Raw genomic sequence first — 6318 nt, 5'->3', positions numbered from 1 at the left:
GATATTTCAGATGTGTAATGTCTGTAATAGGAAAATCCATGTAGATTGAAAGCAGATTAGTGGTTCTCAGGGCCTAAAGGTAGGAAAAAACGAGTCTGGGGTTTCTTTTTAGCTGATGAAAACATTCTGGAATTAGATAGTGGTGATAGTTGCATAATTTACTAAATGGCTATTGAATATACCAAAAATCAATGCACTGTATATTTTAAAAGGGTAAACTTTATGGCAGGTGAATTATATCTCAATAAGGCTTTTTTTCTTAAATACTTCGGAGGCTGAACTGATAATGGACAGGAACATGTACTAAATGATACTTCCCTTCCATACCTAAAAGCCTCTTGGTTTTATGTCTTGAAAGGAGCTCTTAAAGCTCCTCAGAGTATCCATTCAATGCATCATGACTTTTTTGAAAGATGGCTCAGGACAAAAAATATTAGAAGGCCCAGTGTTTGCCCATAGTGAAAATTAGACTGGGGGGAAAAGCTGGGCTTCTCAATTTTTGTTCTTCTGTAATATATGTGCTCCCAGAGTCCATAGACTGTACCTAACTCACCTGAAGAACATTTCTAAAGTACAAATTCCCAGGTTCCACGAGAAGCCTCATAATCTAGATATCCGAGGAAAGTGCACTGAAGTCTATGACAAGGACCTCCTAATGGCTTTCCTGTTTATCAATGAGCATCTTCCTTTCTTCATCACTTCTGCCTCTAAAACAAAACTAGCACTTGGCTAAGCAGAAAAAAGGCATGGTATGTGTCCTTTAAGGAGAATGCAGTTTAGTGGAAAAGCAGAAACCAACTGGTGACCATGTGCAGTGAGGTTAATCTATAGAATGGTAAATTGGAACAAAGCCTGTGGATTGTGCTTTGTGTAAGATGAGGAAGATGTAGCATGACCCCAATGGAACACAAACTTCATGAAAACCTTTATAAAATGTTCTTTCAATTCCTCGTGCTAGAAATTCAGCAAAAGTGTTCTCTGTAAGCAGTGCTGTGTCAAATGTTACCAAGTATATCTCCAAAGTGCCGGCAGCCCTCTGTCTGCCTTCCCTGTGGGGAAGCATCGAGGTAAGTGGCTTTACTCTTAGTTAAGGGACTTTCTCAATACCTTATTTTCCTACTGGTAGGTAAATGAAAAAACAGCTTCTCCTCAAGATAAGAGACCAAGGACCTTTGGTCTGAGGTGTCTTTCTCTACTACCCAATACCCAAACAAATTCTAGATCCCTTTAAGTTTGTATTAGTAGGCTGGGGAAAAACTCTCTGACATCCTCTTTTGACAATCTTAGAGCTTGTTTGGCCAGCAGTAGAGAGCACCAAGGCATAAAGGAAAGAACTCAAAAACGAGGGCTGCTTTTTCCCCCTGCACAGACAAGCTCTTGGCACTGTCGGCACCACACACAGCTGCCTGGAGCTGAGCTGGAATGGCAGTCATCTTTGTGCGATATGACAGGAGTGGTATTTTGCTGTAGGCCTAGCTTCTGTTAGGATGGCAGAAGGAGTGGCCTGTCACCCAGAATTACTTCTCAGATCCCAATTATATGTTTCAAAAATATCACCTATTAAGACCTAAACACGTTGTTTGCTGGTTGCAGCCCTTTGAACAGGTTACCATGGATTTATGCTGGCATAATGGGCCTGCATGATGTATGTTCCCTGTCAGTGCTGAAACAACAGTCAGTGCGTCTGAGTAGGCCCACCTGCCAAGCAATATGTTCTCAATCCCTCAGGCAGAGCAGTGCAGTGCTCGGCTAAGAAAACGTCCCCCCACTGAGCAAATGGCAGAGCCATGGAACATGGGCAACCGTGAGAGCATGCGCACAGAAGATCACAGGCACTCGGCAGGAGGGGTGGTGGGGAGGGACAGTGAGGATGTTCCCGTCAAGCTTCACTTCACAGTGACAAGCAAACAATCTCACGGTTTTTCTTTCTTTCTGTATTTTCCTAATGAACTAGCATAGGCTGATAATAACATTCATCATTAATGCAAGTGGCTGGAAGGTGGCTAGGGGGTGAGTGGTAGACTGGTTTCCCGAGCCAAAAATGGGGAATGGATGGGAACAATGCTCAGAACAATGCAGAAGTGGCTTGTCTCGTGGTGGTTAGGTATTTTGTTAGCATCCGGAGGCACAGCCTGATGGAGATCCCACTTCACAGAGGAAGGAGGCAGCAATCAGCAAGTACCTAAGGGCTGAGGCATGTTTCACTACCTTGGCTGATCTAAGAGTTCACCACCATGCTGTTTTTGCTTGTCTTATGGAGGTGTCCCTAAACACAGAGGCATGCTTCACCCTTACCATGGAAAAACAGACTTTTTGTCAAGGACAGGCACTGAGATCTTTGGCTAGGATTGTTCTGGCTTATTAGGGATAGCATGAGGTCTGTGCTGTGACGAATGCCTCAGAGATACAGAACAGATTCTGCTTTTAGCTGCTCATAAGATAGAAATTACAATGAATGCACTGCTTCCTAAGTGAATAAGCTCTCTGCAGATTATGTAACAAGAAACAATGAATGAAAAAAAATAAAAAATATACATATATAAAAAGAAACAATAGCTTTCTTTCAGGCAATGGGGTCACAGGCTATGCAAAGCCATAATAATAATTTTTTTAAAAAGGTAACAATTTTACTCTGATTGTCAGTGAGTCATCTCTAGCCTCTGCTCAAGATCTTCAAACATTTTTCTAGGTCCCAAATCACATGGATTAGTGTATCACACACAGTTCCTGTCAAGGTCCATGAGACATTGCACACTTGCATTTCACAAGGCTGTGCTAAACACATGGGGCCGAACATGGAACAACCTTCTCCCCGTATCTTCTACTGGGAGGAAAGCAAGCTTAAAACAAACAAATAAACCAAAAATAACATCAGTAACAAGAAGCAGTGGTTAAATTATGTTAAAGCCAAATAATGAAACCCATTTCAGTCACTGCACTTCTGTTAATTAACATTAAAAGAGAGCCAGAATATATCAACATTAAAAAAAAATAGAGATTTCATTTGTGGAAAAAATATACAGACTTCATAAACACTGTATACACACAAAGAAAAAGATCCAGAGAGATGTTCAAGAATAGATGTCTCTAGGTGATGTAGCTTCTGGTGGTTTTTACTTTCATTACTTTTCTGTATATTTTAATTCTTTCCAATAAGGACATGTCATTTTATAAAAATCCATTGAGTTATTTTAATAAAAAAGGAAGAGAATAACCATAATGCAATGCAGTGAGAGATAAGAACACTCAAATGAGGGAAAAATCATGGTAATCAGAATTATAAAGGTCTCTTAGAAAAGGCAGTGAGTAAAACATACACAGAGGTTGATAAGTATAGAAGGGGTGCAAAGCTGCACCAAGAATTCAGAAAGAAAACAGAGTGAGGAAAGGAGAGCTAGCAAAGTACTGGGGACCTGCTAAAGGAGAAGCTAAGATTCCACTTTGGCTGGAATAAGTGCAGATATAGATAGTTGTAGAGGAGAAATAAGAAGATTTCTAAGGGAGGTGGTAGCCTTTCTTTTTTTGAGACAGGGTCTTCTTGCTCTATTGTAGAGGCTAGGATACAGTGGTATGGACTCACTGTAACCTCAAACTCCTGGGCTCAAAAAATCCTCATGCTTTAGCCTCCTGAGGGGCTGGGACTATAGGTGCACACCACTCTCTACACTCAGTTAATTTTTTCTTTTAATAGACAGGATCTTGCTATGTTGCTCAGGCTTGTCCTGACCTCCCAACCTCAAGCAGTCCTCCTGTCTCAGCATCCCAAATTGCTAGGATTATAGGAATGAGCCACTGCGCATGGTCTAGAGCCATGTTTTTAAGGAGTTTTTATTGCCAGACAGAGGAATTTCCATTTCATTTGGAAGGCAAATGAGATTCAAGGAAAAAAGAGAGTGTATATTTTGGGAAGTTATTGCTATATGAGGTGTTTTAGGAAAATTAATGTATAGAATTGGGTGGCGCCTGTGGCTCTAAGTAGTGGGGTGCTGTCCCCATATGCTGGAGGTGGTGGGTTCAAACCCAGCCCCAGCCAAAAACTGCAAAAAAAAAAAAAAAATCAACTTGGTAGACAGAGTTTTTTTATTCAACAATAAGAACCAAAGATGATCTTCAGGCATAGAGAAAATAGGAGAAGATCATTTGGAGAGAGGATAAGAGTATGGACATTTTCAACTTAAGATACTGTCATGATATGCAAGGGGCACCATAAGTTAATGATGTCTGAACTAGGTGACAATACTTGTCCCAGAAATCAGTATCTGGACTCCATGTGCACTGCAGAAAGCAAACTCTGTGGGGGAAGACTTTCAGTTTGTCTGGTTTAGCCACACATCAAAGAATATGGTAGACTTTCAAAAAGTATTAACTGATTAATAAATACTAACATTGAAATCAATGAATCAAATGAGAATGCAACATAAAGGTGAAGCCAAAGAGAGCTGACACAGATCTTTGAGGGTACTTAGGTGGAAGGAAGAGGAAGTCAGTATGACGTGAGAATGGAGAAGGAGCTTTAAGCTTATAGTCCTGCTATCTGGTCAAATTCGGTCTCTAATTTTCCTCAGAGATCATTCTAAAATTTTCTTAATCTCAGCTTTCTCATGTATGTAAGAGGAAGGCTGATTCCAAAAGGCTCCATGTAGGTCTACAATACTATGGATCTATGAATCCCTCATTGTTGTCTTAATTCTTATTATTGAAATTTTCTTACATTTGTGTCTTGAGTTAACTAACGATTTCCAAGTCTCCAAATTTCCAATGAACGTTGGGAAATTTCTCTTCCTAAATTGCTTAATATTATACTTTCTCATAAATTCTAGCTCTGTAAGTAAGTTGAGGACTTTTTCCTTATTTGTGTTAAAGTACAATCTGCTCACAGTGAAGTGTACAGATCTGAAGTATACAGTGCGCTGAATTTTGACAAATGCATGCACTGTTCTCTCCCTTCCTATTATGAAACATTCTCATGTTGTTTGGATTTTGCTTTCTTCACTGTTGCTTTACTGGGAACCCACTTGAGCTGCCCTTATCACTCTTCTTTATCTTGTCAAGACTTTGTCAATTATATTCCAATGTTTTTCTTAGCATTATTTCATCCTCTTCTCTCAGTATTTTCTCCATGTAATAGACAATGAAGTCAGCTAAGGTCCTTGGACCAGACCAAACACTATTTATATAGTATCACTGCCAGGTTTTTTATTTGAAAGAAATAATGAATTTGAGTATTTCCAGAAGATTTATCCTACACTCTTATATATTAATGGTTATTTGATAATTTTACCAGAAAAATATTTAATTCATTTTTTTAGCCAAAGATAAATGTATTTGATAGCATATTTTTAAAAACATGCTGTTGAATTTCAGGCTAGTTTTGAATATTTCTTTAGTTGGGTCATGAGACTGTGGCTTTTAAATCATCTGGACCCAAACACTATTCAGCTGACTTTGGCTCTTCAGAGTGAGTAAGGGGAGCTCTGCTTCCTCCTGTTTTTAATCAGATACAATTTGATATTTACCCATTTCTGACACCTGGCTCCAAAAAAGCCCAGGGGTGCCAGTTTGGACTGGGCCGTGTCTGTGACCTTGATGAGTCCTTTGGATCTACAGTTCTCCCAAGTTCAAATTCTGTGGGGTCACTCTAGCTGTTTTTTTCCACAAGAGGCAGGCTCCCCAGCCGTAAACCCAAAGCTGTAGCCTACAGCCCTCCCCTGAGATCACAGCCATGAACGTGGTCCTGGCTTTGTGAGCAGAGGGGGAACTGCTTTTGCGGTAACTGTCAGACGTCAATGCTGGAGGCTCGCTTCCAGGCAAAGTCTCCAGTACTTAATTTCTACCAAAATGAAATAGGAACCAACACAAGCAACTGAAATTACCAAAGTCTGTCCTCCTGATACTTAAACCAACAATTCTACCTGCACTGAATTTTAAGTACATTTGGTACATATGAGCAAATATTCCAGTATTTACACTAACTTTGGTTGATCCTGGAGCCACATTAATCAGAAAAGAGAAGAGAATGTCATTTATGCCAAGTACCTAAGTCCTTGCTTAAGTTAAATATTACACTAACAAAGTGTAAGTTTTATAGTGCTGGATGCTGAAAAGCTCCAAGAGGACTACAGAGAAGTCAATAAATCAAATAACCAATATACAGTAGAACCTCCATAGCAGACCATCTTCCCACTTTGACTATCTTCCTAAGTTGACCTAATTTTCATTGAGCAGACATGTACCACATCTATGTATCAGTATATAGGCCTAGTTCTCTATAGTGACCACCTCCTTATGTTGACCAGTTTGTTACTTTACTAACGATTT

The 6318-nt window shown here is 39.8% G+C and overlaps 1 protein-coding gene across 3 annotated transcripts in view; it reads right to left on the bottom strand.

Moving 5' to 3' along the window:
• The window catches only part of AUTS2 (AUTS2, activator of transcription and developmental regulator), a 1212799-nt gene that overhangs the window by 394420 nt on the left and 812061 nt on the right, over positions 1 to 6318 (bottom strand). The window lies entirely within an intron of this gene.

Source organism: Otolemur garnettii, unplaced genomic scaffold (genome assembly GCF_000181295.1).
Source record: "Otolemur garnettii isolate 467f Iridium unplaced genomic scaffold, OtoGar3 scaffold00077, whole genome shotgun sequence".
NCBI classification, from domain to species: domain Eukaryota; kingdom Metazoa; phylum Chordata; class Mammalia; order Primates; family Galagidae; genus Otolemur; species Otolemur garnettii.
The sequence above is the reverse complement of the archived record's forward strand: the minus strand, read 5'-3'. Positions and strand labels throughout refer to the sequence as shown.